Here is a 15,527-nt window from a genome sequence, read left to right as displayed (position 1 = left end):
GTGAAGTGAAATGTCGATTACCATCAGGAACAGGAAGCTAGTTCACCATTACACATCAGGAAACTGGAAGAATTCTTGAGATTTATTTTTTTGGGTGATATATTCTTGGCAGTTTATCAGGCCTCATTTGCAATTATGGTCTGTCCCTTTTGAAGCCCTCAGATAGTTCGCTGGCATTTTAATTTTAATGGCAATTTCTTGCATCTGTTGGAATAGCATTCGTATGACCGGCTTATAAGCAATGATCAGGGCTAGTAAGATGTCACAAAGCTGCGGTGACTTTTACTTATCAGTTGGGGGTTCTTTTGCCATGAAACCATCGTGGAAATGAAAGACAACGTGAAAATCCTGCGTCCTTGTAATATTTCATCAGTGGGAGTAAGCGGGGATCTTAACGCAGTGAGAGGCAAGATAAATGGATGAGAGGTATTAGTTCAGGCTTACAGGAGCAAGATGCTTTTAGTCAAAGTGTTTAAGATAGCTCTCTAAACGAGGAGTAGTGAAACCCAAAAACGAGTGTCTTTTGAGGGCAGCTGGAAGATGACCCGAGGGGAACTTTTATCTTGGGGTGGAGTCCTGCGAAGCAAGCCGCAGGTGAGGGCGTGGGCCAATTCTGCGCCTCACTGCTGTTAGGCGCAAGGACCTTCGGAAACGCACTCAACAGCTGACAGAAGCGGATCGCCAGCGGGAGCAACAACTTGAGGCGAGCCGTTAGCCGCCTCGCCTTCGCCGCAGCGCCCCTCCCGCGCCTCGGGAAGCCCGTTCCGCTCCGCCTTTTCGGCTGACGTCCCGGGCGAGCGGGGGCGGGCGCGTGGGTGGGCCGAGCAGTCTGCAGCCAGCGATTCGGCTGGCTCTGCCACACCACCGCGCGCCCCCGCTCCGCCCGCCCCTCCGGGCGCGTCTTTTCCGGGCTCGCTCTGAGCCCCGCCTCCGCCGGCTGTCCGGGTGCGCGCGCGCCGCTGCGGCTTTTTCTCTGGCCTCCGCGGCGCGCTCCTCCTCGTCCCAGCGCTAGCGGGCACGCGGTTCCTTTTTGCGAGCTTCCCGAGTGCCAGGCGCCGGCCGGCTGCGAAGACGCGGTGGGCCGCCCCTCCGGTGAGTATCCCTGGATGGGGAGGCTGCGGCCCCGGCACCCCTGCCCTGTCGGTACCAGGGCCCCATTTCCAGGGGGGGACTGGCGTACCTCACCTGAGCCGGGAGGAGGTTGGAGGGGCATTCCAGCTCCTGGAGTCGGCTGGCTTTTTTCCTTGAGCCAGGGCTATTTATCCGCTCGCCTCCGCTGAGGTCGGGAAGATTCCCGAGGTCACTGTATCTGCCCCTGTGATGGAGTCTGGGGTCCTCGGAACCCCAGCCTGCCTCTTCCTGCCGCTCACCGCATCCCGAGGGCCAGAAGTCATCTTCCTGATCGGGGTACTAGGCTTTGCCACGGCCCTTTCTAGAGGAGACCATGAAGTGCTTGCTAGACCTCCAAACGACCTTTAGGGTGCCCCTAAACCTCAACTCCATTTTGTCCCCTCCCAGTCGCTCTGTAACTGAGGGCTAGGGAGCCTCTCTAGCCCTAGAGGCATCCGCCCTCTCGAATTTGAGGGATGCCCTCGCTTCCGATATCTTCCTTGCTTCCGATATCTTCCTAGCTTCCGTAGGCTTAGGTATGTTAGAAAACAGCTGGATCCTGGCGAAGCGTGCTTTCCTTCCTTCCCCCACCCCCGTTCTTTCTGTCTACATCCCTGCCTTCAGTGGGTGCTATATATTTAGTATGAGCTTTATTCACTTCCTCTTCCTCTCGTTTGAGTGCCCGAAAGAACTGTGGCTGATGTCTATAGACATAGAAAAATCTAGGAGAATATGATTCATTGTCTAACCCCATCAAGGGGTTACATATTTTAAATAAGACGTCATTTCTCCTCTTCACTCCAGCATCTCCTCCTTCAAAGGCATTTTTCACCCTCTTGAAATTAATTTGCTGTATTCGCTCTTTTCACCTAAAAAAAGGTCAATCGTCGCTCTGAGAAACAACAATGAGATGCAGAATAAGGGTAAAATGGCATTGAAATGAATCCCTTTGAAAAAGTAAGCGGTTTGCTTTATCAGTTAATGGTCTCATCAGCGCTTCAGTTTCCTCTTCTGCAAAAATCAGTCTGTTGAACTAGAGCGTATCAAAGGTTCCTTCTAGTGTTTTGATTCTAGGACCTCTAAATTCATGCAGGCTGCGTAATGCAAATTTAACCTGATTAAAGCCTTATTTCTCATAGTCGCTTGTCACCTTAGTTTTTCTTTTATTTTGTCTCTAACAAGAAAGACTTTTAAATGTTCTTGATACATAAGGCAGCAGGTGGAGATTCAATGATGGTACTGCCATTGAGCATATCAGTCAAGATTTTAACAGTGTAAGTCCTCTTCCTTAAATTGTAAAATAGCTCATCTTTTGATTGAAACTGCTAAAGTGTAAGACATGTAAGACTCCTGTTAGAATTAACACTCTCTACCATTTAGGTGGGGGATGAAACATTAAACCGTCAGTATACTTGTACCTTAGAATAAAGTACCTTATTGTCCTGATATAAGAAATAATTTGACAACTAAAAATCCATGGAAAGTGTAATACAGCAATTGAAAGCTTGAGTAAATTCAGTTTTGTGGGGTTTTTTTTTTTTTGAAAACCCCTATTTAAAAACACAAGTGATTTAGATTAAGATATTTCTTTCAGTATTTTTGATAGGGGTGAGATGGGTAAAGAAAGAAGAGTCTTGTTCAATTCAAAGACAAGAGAAATGAATTGGAACTCTGGAGAGGCTCAGGTTCTAGACCCAGCTCTAGATATATATATAACCTTGAACAAGTCACTTCACCTCTCTTAGTTTTTGCATCTGTAAAATAAGTGTCTTTATGGTTGTTGAAATGGTCCACAAGTCCCCCAATTTGAATGATACATTCTTATAATGAATATATATGATAAATATGTATACACACATGTGTGTATATATATGTATACACACGCACATATAATGCAATTTGCGTTAAGGCTGTCATAAATCCTGTTATACCAGTTGACCAGATGTTTTTCTCAAAGGTTTGTGTATAGTGGTTTCAATTTAGGTATACTTAGTTCTTAATTAATCCTGATTAAATAAATAATTATATGTGAAAATCTATAAACTCAGAAGCATTTTACAAATGTTGGGTATTATGTTAATTTCTGCTTGCAAGTGAAATGTGTGTTATACCGCACTATTTTTTAAAAGTCCATGGCTTTTAGAAATTTATAAGGGAATGGCTAGGTGTGGTGGCTCACGCCTGTAATCCCAGCACTTTGGGAGGCCAAGGCTGGCGGATCATGAGGTCAGGAGATCGAGACCATCCTGGCTAACACGGTGGAACCCCGTCTCTACTAAAAATACAAAAAATTAGCCAGGCGTGGTGGTGGGTGACTGTAGTCCCAGCTACTCGGGAGGCTGAGGCAGGAGAATGGCGTGAACCCGGAAGGCGGAGCTTGCAGTGAGCCGTGATCGCGCCACTGCACTCACATACTGCCTTACAACTGTAATTGGCTAGGAACTTTAAAAGAATATGTGGGCATCTCATTCATTTATTAATTCATTCAACTATCTTCTTCCTTCATCTGTCACATATGTCAGGCCCTCAGGACATGATGGATAAGAAGACAAACCCTACTCTATGAGTTTATATTTGGGCTGATGGAGATGGTTGGGGGGCATGTGGAGAGACAGATGTACATCCAGTTTATTTTTATTAAAAACAACAACAATCAAATCAAGGACAAACAAAATTCTGGAGAAGTTAAGGCTCCATAGGGGAGGAAGAGATGATTCTATTAATTGTAGCCTGTAGACTCTTTGACATTACCTTTTTCTCCATCCTTTCACTTTCAATTGCTGGGCCTTTAGCAAAAATAAAAGCTTTGTTTTTCCACTTCTACCATTGGCTGGTCTTATATACTCTTTCTTTCCCTTTTAACTTTTTATTTTGAGATAGTTGTAGATTCCACATATAGTTGTAAGAAATAATACGCTTTATCTAATTTCCCCCAATAGTAACCTCATGCATAAGTATAGTGTAACATCACAACTACAAAATTGAAATAGATACAATCCATCAACCTTACTCAGATTTCGTCAGCTTTAATGCAGTCATTTGCATGTGTGTATTTAGTTCTACATAATGTTATCACGTGTAGATTTATATAAGCACCACCACAGTCAAGATACAGAACAATTGCATCACCACAAGGATCCTTTTTGTTGTCTTTTTATAGATGTAGCCATCTCCCTTCATCCCTGACTCCTGGCAACCACTGATCTGTTTTTCATGTCTATAATTTTGTCATTTCAAAAATGCTTATATAAATGGAATCACACAGTATATAACCTTTGGAGACTGGCTTTACTTCACTCAGCATAATTCCTTGGAGATTAGTGCGAGGAATATACCCTTTGTCAATGGCTTGTTCCTTTCCATTGCTGAGTAGTATTCCATAATATGGATTTACTGCAGTTTGTTTAACCAGTCACCTGTTGAAGGGCATCTGATGTTTCCAGGGTTTTTGTTTCATTCATTTATTTATTTATTTATTTATTTATTTATTTATTTATTTTTTGCCTATTTTGAATAAAGCTCATATGAACAGTTGTCCACAGGATTTTGTGTGAACATAAATTTCTGTTTCTGAAATGCCCAAGAGTGTACTTCTTGGGTGGTATAGCACTTGCATGTTTAGTTTTCTAAGGAACTGCCAAACCATTTTCCAGAGTGGCTGTACCATTTTACATTCCCACCAGGAATGTGTGAATGCTCCTCATCCTTGACAGCATTTTGTTTTTTATTTTAGCCATTCTCATAGGTGTGTAGTAATATATCCTCCTAGTTTTAATTTGCATTTTTCTGATGGCTAATGATGTTGATCATTTTTCCATGTGTTTATTTGCCATCTCTATCTTCAGTGAAATGTCAGTTCATGTCTTTTGTCCATTTTCTATTTGGATTTTTTTTTAACCTGGTGAGTTTTAAGAGTTTTATTATTATTATTATTATTATTATTATTATTTGAGACGGAGTCTCGCTCTGTTGCCCAGGCTGGAGTACAGTGGTGCAATCTCACTGCAAGCTCTGCCTCCCAGATTCACGCCATTCTCCTGCCTCAGCCTCCCGAGTAGCTGGGACTACAGGCACCTGCCACCATGCCTGGCTAATTTTTTTTTTTGTATTTTTAGTAGAGACAGGGTTTCACCGTGTTAGCCAGGATGGTCTCGATCTCCTGACCTCGTGATCCACCCGCCTCGGCCTCCCAAAGTGCTGGGATTACAGGCGTGAGCCACCGCGTCCAACCTTTTTATTCTTAATACTAATCATTTGTCAGGTAGTGGTATGAAAATATGTTCTCCCAGTCTATAGCTTGTCTTTCCAACCTGTTCATGGGGAATTTCACAGAGCAAAAGGCTTTAATTTGGATGAGGTCCAGTTTATTAATTTTTCCTCTATGGACTGTGCTTTTGGTGTCAAGAAATCTTACAAACTTTTGTTATTTAATTTGATTCCTTTCTGTTCTGTATAACATCCATTATTTCTGTAAACTATTTGAGCATTTTCTCTTTCAACAATTTTAGAGCTCAAATATATTCTGTGAACAAGTGGCCTTAATGGCTTAGAATGTTAATACATATTCACACGTGCTCTCACTATATTAAAATGGCTGCCTTAAAAATATAATGTCTACCTCACCAGGCTGTCAAATGCAACATTAAAATTTGTATTTTAAAATTAAATAGACGCATGATATGCTAAAGAGGTTTTTGGTTTCACTTTCTAAATTAAAAATATTTTGGCAAAACTGTATCATTTTCCATCAAGGATTTTGGTAAGTAATCCAAAAAACAAATTTGTGTTCTTATTTAAATGTACTTTGAAAGTCTACTTCTGCATTTTGAGTAGTGAAGTTATGATTCATGACCATGTATTTAGCAGACTTTTCTACTCACTGATTATGAGAATAATGAATAAAAGATCATTGTATTTGACTGTCTAGACTGCATTTTTCCTTTTATAGCAGCTACATGACACTCATTGTAACTGTCTTTTGAAATAAATATTAGGTTCAAGGTGATGTTTACAGTTTTATATTTTGAAAAATGTATGTGCTCATATGAGAAGGACTTACAGGAAAAGGTTAGTGATTAATTTTGAGAATATTCATTTCTGTAAGGCAGTACTGAAATTATTATTTGTCCCTTCAGTGTTGCTATATTTACTCAAATATGTGTGCAATGAGGGAAGTAGATTGTTATTTGAAAAAGATAAAACATTGGTATAAGGCAGGGGCTGGCAAAATATTGCCTGTGGCCAAATCCTGTCCACCACCGGTTTTTGTAAATAAACTTCTCTTGGAATATAGCCACATCCATTAATTTATGTGTTTTCTGGCCGCATTCACAATACAACATCAGAGCTGAAACAGAGCCCTTATGGCCCATGAAGCCAATTTTCTCTCTGGACCTTTACAGAAAAAGTTTGCTGACCCCAGAGATAAGGTAACCTTATAAATTGTTGATTACATTTACACACACACACACACACACAATTTAACAAACTACCCTGACTTTTTATACCTTCTGGTTACATTTCCAGGTGATATTGTGATTCAGGAGAGTGCATTCATTTTCTTTACTAAGTCTCCAAAGCACTGTGGTCTAGGAGCAGCAATAAGGAATGCATAGAGAGTTGAGATGGTTGATTTTGTTAAGTGTGGGTTATTTAAATGTGAATGTGAATTTACATGTGTGGCAATCAGTAAGCTGCAGATAGACTTCTATGCAGCCTATGATGTCTTTTGGAGACCCTGTTGTGAGCCGTAGCGGTAATAAGAGAGCCAGGCATGGTAGTGTTTTTGCTCCTGAAACTGCTATGTGATCTTTAAGTACCATAGTAGTAAGAGCCTATCAAACTGAGCTTAGACTGTTGGTTTATTATTTTGTTTGTACAACTTCCTTTTTTATAATGAAGCAGTTGACACTTTAGTTCTTTTAAGTGTTCTAAGTGTGATGTTGAAAATGGAAATTGAGTAAAGACAGGTGGCTGTGTATTTAGAAAGTAATAAATCTCCATCTCTCATCATACACAAAAATAACTGAAGAATACATTTTAAAAATCTAAGTATATATTTAAAAAAATCTTCTGGAAAGTGTAAGACATCATAACCCAGTTAAAAAGACAAATGATGGCCGGGCACTGCGGCTCATGCCTATAATCCCAGCACTTTGGGAGGCCAAGGTGGGAAAATCTTCAAATAGAGTTGAGCCCAGGAGTTTGAGACCAGCCTGGACAACATAGTGAGACCCTGTCTCTACAAAAAAAAAAAAAAAAGCCAGGCATGGTGGCATGTGCCTGTAGTCTTTGCTACTCCAGAGGCTGAAGTGGGAGGATCCCTTGAGCCTGGGAGGTTGAGGCTGCAGAGAGTTATGATTGCACCACTGCACTCTGGCCTGGGTGATAGAGCGAGACCCTGTCTCAAAAAATAAATAAATTAAATAAATAAAAATGAAAAAGCTTCTACATATGCATTAGAAGCTTTAATTGACCTCCACTTAATTGACTCACTACATTGAATAATTTTTATTTCCTTTGTAAAATACAGTGTACGCTGAATACTTGGTATTAGTTGGTTGATCTCCAGTTTTACAGTGTGCTTGTTTACCTACCAGTACAGTAAATGTTTTTTTATTACTAAACCTGTATATGTTGGTTGTATTTGTTTTTTTGTTTGTTTGTTTGTTTTCGAGATGGAGTTTTGCTCTTGTTGCCCAGGCTGGAGTGCAATGGTGCAATCTTGGCTCACTGCAACCTCTGCCTCCTCGGTTCAAGCAATTCTCCTGCCTTAGCCTCCCGAGTAGCTGGGATTATAGGTACCCACCACCATGCCTGGCTAATTTTTTTTGTATTTTTAGTACAGACGGGGTTTTGCCATGTTGGCCAGGCTGGTCTCAAACTCCTGACCTCAAGTGATCTGCCTGCCTCAGCTTCCCAAAGTGCTGAGACTACAGGCGTGAGCCACCACGCCCAGCCCAAAAAATACAAAAAATTAGTTGGGCATGGTGGCATGTGCCTATGGTTCCAACTACTGGGGAAGCTGAGGTGGGAGGATTGCTTGAGCCCAGTAGGTGGAGGTTGTAGTGAACCATGATCACTCACGTCACTGCATTTCACCCTGGGTGACAGAGTGAGACCTTGTCTCAAAAAAACAAAAACAAAAATTAGCCAGGCATGGTGATGCACACCTGTAGTCCCAGATACTTGGGAGGCTGAGGCAGGAGGATAGCTTGTGCCTGGGAGGCAGAGGTTGCAGCGAGCCATACCAGCCTGGGCATCAGAGCAAAACCCTGTCTCAGAAACAAACAAAAAAAATCCAAACAAAAAAGCCCCCCCAAAATAAATCAAAATCACACACACAAAAAGTTTGTTGAATGAGTATATATATACCACTGATGAAAGAAAGGTGAAATGTTTGCCATACATATTTTTAATTATCATTTACCTGAAATTAACCTTTTAAATTATGTAACCAATTGTTCCAAATCACATTAAAGGGTTTCTACTGCATAATATCCATAATATATAAAGAGCTCCTACAGATCAATAAGAGAAAGGTACCCACTACAAAAAGCAAAAAGTGGCAGAAGATTATACATGGGCATTTCCCAGGAAAAGAAGTACTGGTGAATAAAAAAGAAAAGATGTTCAAATTCACTCTGGTTATTAGGGAAATGTAAACCATTTTTCACCAGACAGATTGGCAAGAACTTAATATCCACTTTTAACAAATAGGCATTTGCATACACTGTTAATGAGAGTTCACATGTATAACTCTTTGCTGAAGAATACTAAAATCATCTCATTTTTAAATGTGCATACATTTTGACCCAATAGTTTTATTAGAAAACAATTCTAGGGAAATATTACATGTGTATAAAACTATGTATAAGTTTTTGCTGCAGTGAAACTGTTTGTAACTGAAAATTTGGCAGTGTCCTAAATATCCATCAGTAGGGGAATGATTTAAATAATGATAAGTTATACTGTGGAATACCATTGAGTTATTACATAAAAAAAGAAGAAAAGCCTCTCGGTTAGACGTATATACACTGACATAGGAATTCCAAAGTATGCTATTAAGCAGGGGAAGAGAGGGGGAGGGAGTCAAAGAACAGTTGTATACCATAATTCCACTTATCTAAAAATAAACCCTTATCATGTGTATGGGTAATACAAAACAATCTGATTGATACACATCAAGAGTAATTATCCCTAGAGGAAAAGAGAGTGGTGTTAGAGGAGGACAGTATAGTTTTACTTTTTCCCTATACAATTCTATATTATATGTTATAATTTACAATTACAATTTTGATAGTAGGTATGCAGATTACTATTATAGCAAAATACAATTACTATTTTGACCGTAGGTATGCAGATTACTCATATGAAACATTTGCACACTGGAGGATGCTTATAATAGGATTCCTTCATTCTACAACAACACTCTACTATAAATGTAATTAATGCCTTGTACTGAACACTCAGGTTTTTTAAAAATGACGTTTTCTGCTATCGATGAAGTATTATTGGTATTTTCTAAATTTTTGACACCAAAAATATAAGTATAAAAAAGAATAAGAGCAGTAATTTCACACCCAGAAACATCCATTGTCAACTTTTTGGTATATATGCTTGTGCTTATATGTATGGACACTTGCATGCACATGTGCACACATATATCACCTTTCTACAAAAATGTGTTTTTACTGTGCATACTGATTTGTAACTTGCTTCTTTAACTCGACACTACATTGTGAGCATCTTGCAGGATCAGTAACTCCAAGTAAGTGAAAAAGACATCTGGTGGGAAAAGGCCAACATCGTGCCATGTAAATACAGTGTTTTAGTTAAAATAACTGGTTTCTAGGACAAACCATAATTAAAAAAAAAAAAAAGTCATGGTCACCAAAGTAAATAACCAAGGAATTTTAAAGTCTTTAATGTTGAATCAGTTCAGTTCTGTTTTGAATTTAACTATGAACATGTTATTTACATTGTAGTTATCAATGACGATGTAAAAGTGCAATATATTAAAATGTCATTAGGAAGCTTTTTTGGGTGGAGTTTGATTTTAATGAAGAATTAAACACTGAACCTGAATGGTTATTTTTGTTCAAAGAAAAACCAACTGCTGTGGCTAGTTTTTGGTAGAGGTGTGTGTAGTTGTATTCTTTTACAACGTATAAAAGTAAAGAAAATCTAGGTATCTGTGGCAACATTAACCTTTTTCTATGATATCTCAGTTTGTAGTTTATCAAATTGATTATTAGGAGAACTGTGTCAGAGAATTAAGTTTGATTTGGACAAGTATGTGTGTATGCTACTTTCTCTTGTCATCTAGAAGTATTTCTTAAACAAATTTGCTGAAGACCCATTATAATTTCCTCTGGGTTTATGCTGTAGGACTTAGAGGTGAAAATATCTTACTTTTGTTGAAGGGTTTTCAAACGTTACTTACTATTTTCCATGAATTCAACAGTGCATTTTACAAGACAAGATTCTACCTGGTAGACAATGGTGTTAATGTGAAGGCCCAACATAGCTATACTCAGGTTTTTGTTATGATTGAAACAGTGTCCCTATTCTCCAAAGCCATTTAAGCCTTTTTGGAATTGATTTCACAGTACAGAGGATTTTAGGTGCTATCAGGTTAGCAGATTTTAAAGGGAATCAAGATAGATTTTCTCTATTTCTCACTTGGTTAATGAGAGGGCATGTGAAATTGAACTTTTACAGAGGCATTGAAAATGTTAATGGTGGATTCTTATGGTAGGTATGAGGTTAATACAGTGGGGAGGTATGGTGAAATACCTGTTTTTTCTTTTTTCTTTTCTTTTCTTTTTTTTCTTTTTCTTTTTTTTTTTTGAGGGAGTCTTACTCTGGCACCCAGGCTGGAGTGCAGTGGCGGGATCTTGCCTCACTGCAACCTCTGCCTCCCAGGTTCAAGCGATTCTCCTGCCTCAGCCTCCCAAGTAGCTGGAACTACAGGCATGCACTACCATGCCTGGCTAATTTTTGTATTTTTAGTAGAGATGGGGTTTCACCATGTTGGCCCGGCTGGTCTCGAACTCCTGACCTCAGGTGATCCTCCTGCCTTGGTCTCCCAAAGTGCTGGGATTATAGGCATGAGCCACCACGCCTGGCCCCTGTTTTTACTTAGGTATTCTGTTTTATTACCTTTAATGTGGACTTAAAGTATTTTAATACTATAAATAATGATAGGGTTTTGAAGGACCACCTCTCCTGGGGAATACCTGAATGATGTTTTATCAAAGAAAACCTGGAGAAATAGGCAGAGCTGCCCTGCTAAGATGGTGAAAATTCACTGTGCTCAGGATATGTTAGTAATTTCTGCTTTTCAGATGAACTGAAAACTGAAAACTCCCTCAGTCAGGAGACAGGAACTTGGTGAATGAGCATAAGATTCAGTCATGGTTTTGAGAAGAAGAAGAACTAGCACTAATACCACATGGGATGAATCCAAGTAAAAGATCCTATGTTCCACATGACGACTGAAGATACTAAGTTGAGAAGCAGCTTCAAAGAATAGTTGAAAAATCACAACTTTACTGAAGGGTAGAACTGGGCAGAAGTAGCTGTAGCAATTGTTAGATGAATATGTTCCAGACAAACAGAGCAGAAAAGAGAAGAGAAGGCCTAGGATAATGATATTTCTTCACCTGGAACCATGGAAACTTTCCTAATTTGGTCAACAGTCAATTGCAAGGTTAGTCTAGGATGGTTTAAAGTCTTTAGTGGAATATTTCGGGTTCAGAAAGTGTCAGGAACCAAGGCAAAGACCCATTTTGGAAGGCACTAGGGTCCCTTCTGTACCTAGACAATTCCTTATAGGAGTAGGTTAGAATTTCTGTGAAGCAAGTTGTTTTTCCATAACCTGGAAACTACAAAAGGCAGGGCTCAGGCACACAGTATTGGTGAATTATAGCAACCTGTAGATGGGAAGCTATGTAGTTTTTTTATTTCCTCAAGTAGAAATGTGAGTATTAGCATATTCATTCAAACAGAGTTACATGTTATAAATTTTTAAGCAAAATAACTGACCTAAGTATGTTATACAGCTCAAATTTCCCCCCAGAAAATTTTGGACTGTTTTACTAAGATTTTATTTTTTAGTGTCAAGTATTAAGGCCAGGATTTTTTTGTGGAAGCAGGTTTTTAAAAATTTATATACACATTGATTTAATTTTAATATCCTCTTGATCATCAAGAGATTAAGTATTAAAATGTTTGTAGGAAAGTTGCTTTTTTTTTTGAGTCTCGCTCTGTTGCCTAGGCAGGAGTGCAGTGGCGCAATCTCGGCTCACTGCAATCTCTGCTTCCTGGGTTCAAGTGATTCTCCTGCCTCAGCCTCCCGAGTAGCTGGAATTACAGGCCTGTGCCACCACGCCCCGCTAATTTTTGTATTTTTAGTAGAAGAGGGGTTTCACCATGTTGGCCAGGCTGGTGACAAACTCCTGACCTCAAGTGATCTACCTGCCTTGGCCTTCCAAAGTGCTGGGATTACAAGCCTGTGCCACCATGCCTGGCCAGGAAACTAGCTTTTTTGTTTTTGTTGTTTGTTTGTTTTTTGTGAGACGGATTTTTGCTCTTGTTGCCCAGGCTGGAGTGCAATGGCACGATCAAAGCTCATCTGAACCTCTGCCTCCCGGGTTCAAGCGATTCTCTTGCCTCAGCCTTCTTAGTAGCTGGGATTACAGGCATGAGCCGTCACGCCCGGCTAATTTTGTATTTTTAGTAGAGACAGGGTTTCTCCATGTTGGTCAGGCTGGTCTCGAACTCCCGACCTCAGGTGATCCGCCCACGTCAGCCTCCCAAAGTGCTGGGATTACAGGCGTGAGCCACCATGCCTGGCGGAAAGTAGCTTTTTAAAGGAAACATTCCCCCAAAGAATTGACTTTATTATAGGTGGTATCCCTTAAAATACAGACTTGTTTCAGAAGAGACAGTAGCAGAATGAAAACTTTCATGGTGAATTCCCCACCTTTTTTTTATTCCTGTTTTGAAATGGAGTTCCCCAACATCACCATTACAGCTCAGCCATATCTTTGCATTTCTTTGTGGACTTAGTTAGAACTGAATGATTGATGATTTTCAGCGTGAGGAGTACAAAATAGGGGAGTTGACACTTGCACCAGCCCTGCCAGCTGCCTTGAATCCTAGCTCAGTAGGGGTCACTCTTAAGCTGCCACAGGCATAACAACTTTTACATAGGTGGCACTTCTGGCACTTTGGAGAACATTCTAGTGGTGGGATAGTTCCCTAACCCCTGTCTTATCTCTGTGGTACCCTGCATCTATGCCATTGTTGTTTGGTTACATAAAACGTTTCTGTGGAGTGATTGGCCTATGATTGCAGCGATAACATTTAGTAAAACAGAAGATTTGTCCCTAACACGTTTTACAGAGCTGATCTTTTTATTGAAAAGTCCCTAACCCTAAAGACCATAGTTTTTTGTTTGTTTGTTTGTTTTGTTTGTTAGCCTCATAGGGATAAAGTGCTTCCTTATAATCTTGTTTCCAATTGTCTTCAACTGAGGAAGTCTGTTGACTGTCTCCCTGCAGCCCCTCTGATTGAAGGATCACCTTGCTTAGGGCACTGCCAGCTTAAAAGAGGAGGTGGATGCCACACTAGGACATTACCAAAGATGAGGAGGAGTGGCAGTGAACTTACAGTCTATAGCCAGAGTGTACATTGAGTTTTAAAATCCAAGAATCTGAGATCTAGTCTGTACTTAAGAGACATATTTAAACAACAAATTGTAGACTATGGGATTTCTTTTCTTTCTTTTTTTTTTTTTTTCTTGAGACAGGGTTTCACTTCTATCACCCAAGTGCAGTGGTGTGACCTCAGCTCACTGCAACCTCCACCTTCTGGGCTCAAACGATCCTCCCACATAAGCATCCTAAGTACTGGGACCACAAGCTCATGCCACCATGCCCAGTTAATTTTTATATATTTTGTAGAGATGGGGTTTTGCCATGTTGCTCAGGCAGGTCTCCAACTCGTGAGCTCAAGCAGTTCGCCTGCCTCAGTCTCCCAAAATGTTGGGATTACAAGAGTAAGCCACTGTGCCTGGCTGACTATGGGATTTCTTAAGCTGAGTAGTATATTGAGAAGTCTGCGGTATTTCATTTGATGATCAGTCTCCAGTGAAAATCTGCAAAATTGAGTCAAAACTGAATTTGTCTTTCTTTTTCAAAGTTGAGATTATTGTTATATAATACTTACATGGTACTTAATGACTTCAGTGAGATGTAAGTAACACATTTTGAAGCAGCTGACTTCGGTTGAAAGAATTATTTTTCAACCTAGAGTTGATTTCTTCAATTTCGCATCATTCCTAGCAAATTGTAACATTAAGGTCATATTATTTGTCCAGTCTTTTCTAAATGCTGTAATGTTTTGTCATGAAATCATGGGAAAATGTTACTTTTGCATTGTGAGGAGTGAGTAGGAATTTGTTTAGGACAGAAAACCAGATCTTAGAATTGTGGACTTTGCTTATGACCTCTACCTCTTTAGTTAAAATCAAAGTTGCACAGTTACCTGTTTGAGTTGCATAAAACAGTTCTGTGGAATGATCCTCTAAACCATGGTTATCCAACCTTTTGGCTTCCCTGGACCATGTTGGAAGAAGAATTGTCTTGGGATACACATAAAATATGCTAACACTAATGATAACTCATGAGCTAAAAAAAAAAATTAAAGGTGTGTACATAATTTTCATGATATCTACCACCAGACATAAGCGAAAATGTCCTCACATTCAAAGGGTTGGACACGGCTGTGAGTATAAACTATTGGAATTTGTGTTGAGTTTGATTTTTGGCCAGGACTGGGGCCATGTCCTGCTATTGCCAGACCATTTTTTTCCCTTGCTCTTACCGGCACTGCCCCATTGCTGCTGAAAGACCAGGATGCTGTCTGGGCTTGGCACAAGGCTCTGAACCTCAATGTCATTTCCTTCTACTTCAGGCATTAGCAGCCCTGAAAACCATGAGATGGGGCTGTTGAAAGCATTTTGAAATTAATCTTTTCTTGTTCTTTTTTTTTGTTTTGAGATGGAGTTTTGTTCTTGTCACCCAGGCTGGAGTGCAATGGCGCTATCTCGGCTCACTGCAACCTCCACCTCCTGAGTTCAAGCAATTCTCCTGCCTCAGCCTCCCTAGTAGGTGGGATTACAGGTGCCCGCCACCATGCCCAGATAATTTGTTGTATTTTTAGTAGAGATGGGGTTTCACCATGTTGGTCAGGCTGGTCTTGAACTACTGACCTTAGGTGATCCGCCCGCCTCGGCCTTCCAAAGTGCTGAGATCACAGGCGTGAGCCAATCTTTTCTTATTCTTAAAAAAAAATCTGGCTTGTAAGACACGGTCACATAGCCATCAATCAGAGTTAAAGATGTATGG

At 40.2% G+C, this 15,527-nt stretch overlaps 1 protein-coding gene across 6 annotated transcripts in view; it reads left to right on the top strand.

Annotated features, from left to right (window-relative positions):
* Positions 1–565: 565 nt before the first annotated feature.
* ACSL4 (acyl-CoA synthetase long chain family member 4) overlaps positions 566–15,527 on the top strand; it is a 79,250-nt gene continuing 64,288 nt past the window's right edge. The window contains exon 1 of one of the 6 annotated variants that reach the window (XM_055267150.2): positions 566–1,092. The gene's annotated coding sequence lies outside the window, so the exon portion shown is untranslated. The remainder of the gene's footprint in view (positions 1,093–15,527) is intronic. The other 5 variants (XM_055267151.2, XM_055267152.2, XM_055267149.2 and 2 more) reach the window with 5 other exon arrangements.

The sequence above is a fragment of the Symphalangus syndactylus genome, chromosome X (genome assembly GCF_028878055.3).
Source record: "Symphalangus syndactylus isolate Jambi chromosome X, NHGRI_mSymSyn1-v2.1_pri, whole genome shotgun sequence".
Lineage (NCBI taxonomy): Eukaryota > Metazoa > Chordata > Mammalia > Primates > Hylobatidae > Symphalangus > Symphalangus syndactylus.
This window is presented reverse-complemented; position numbering and strand designations above follow the sequence as displayed.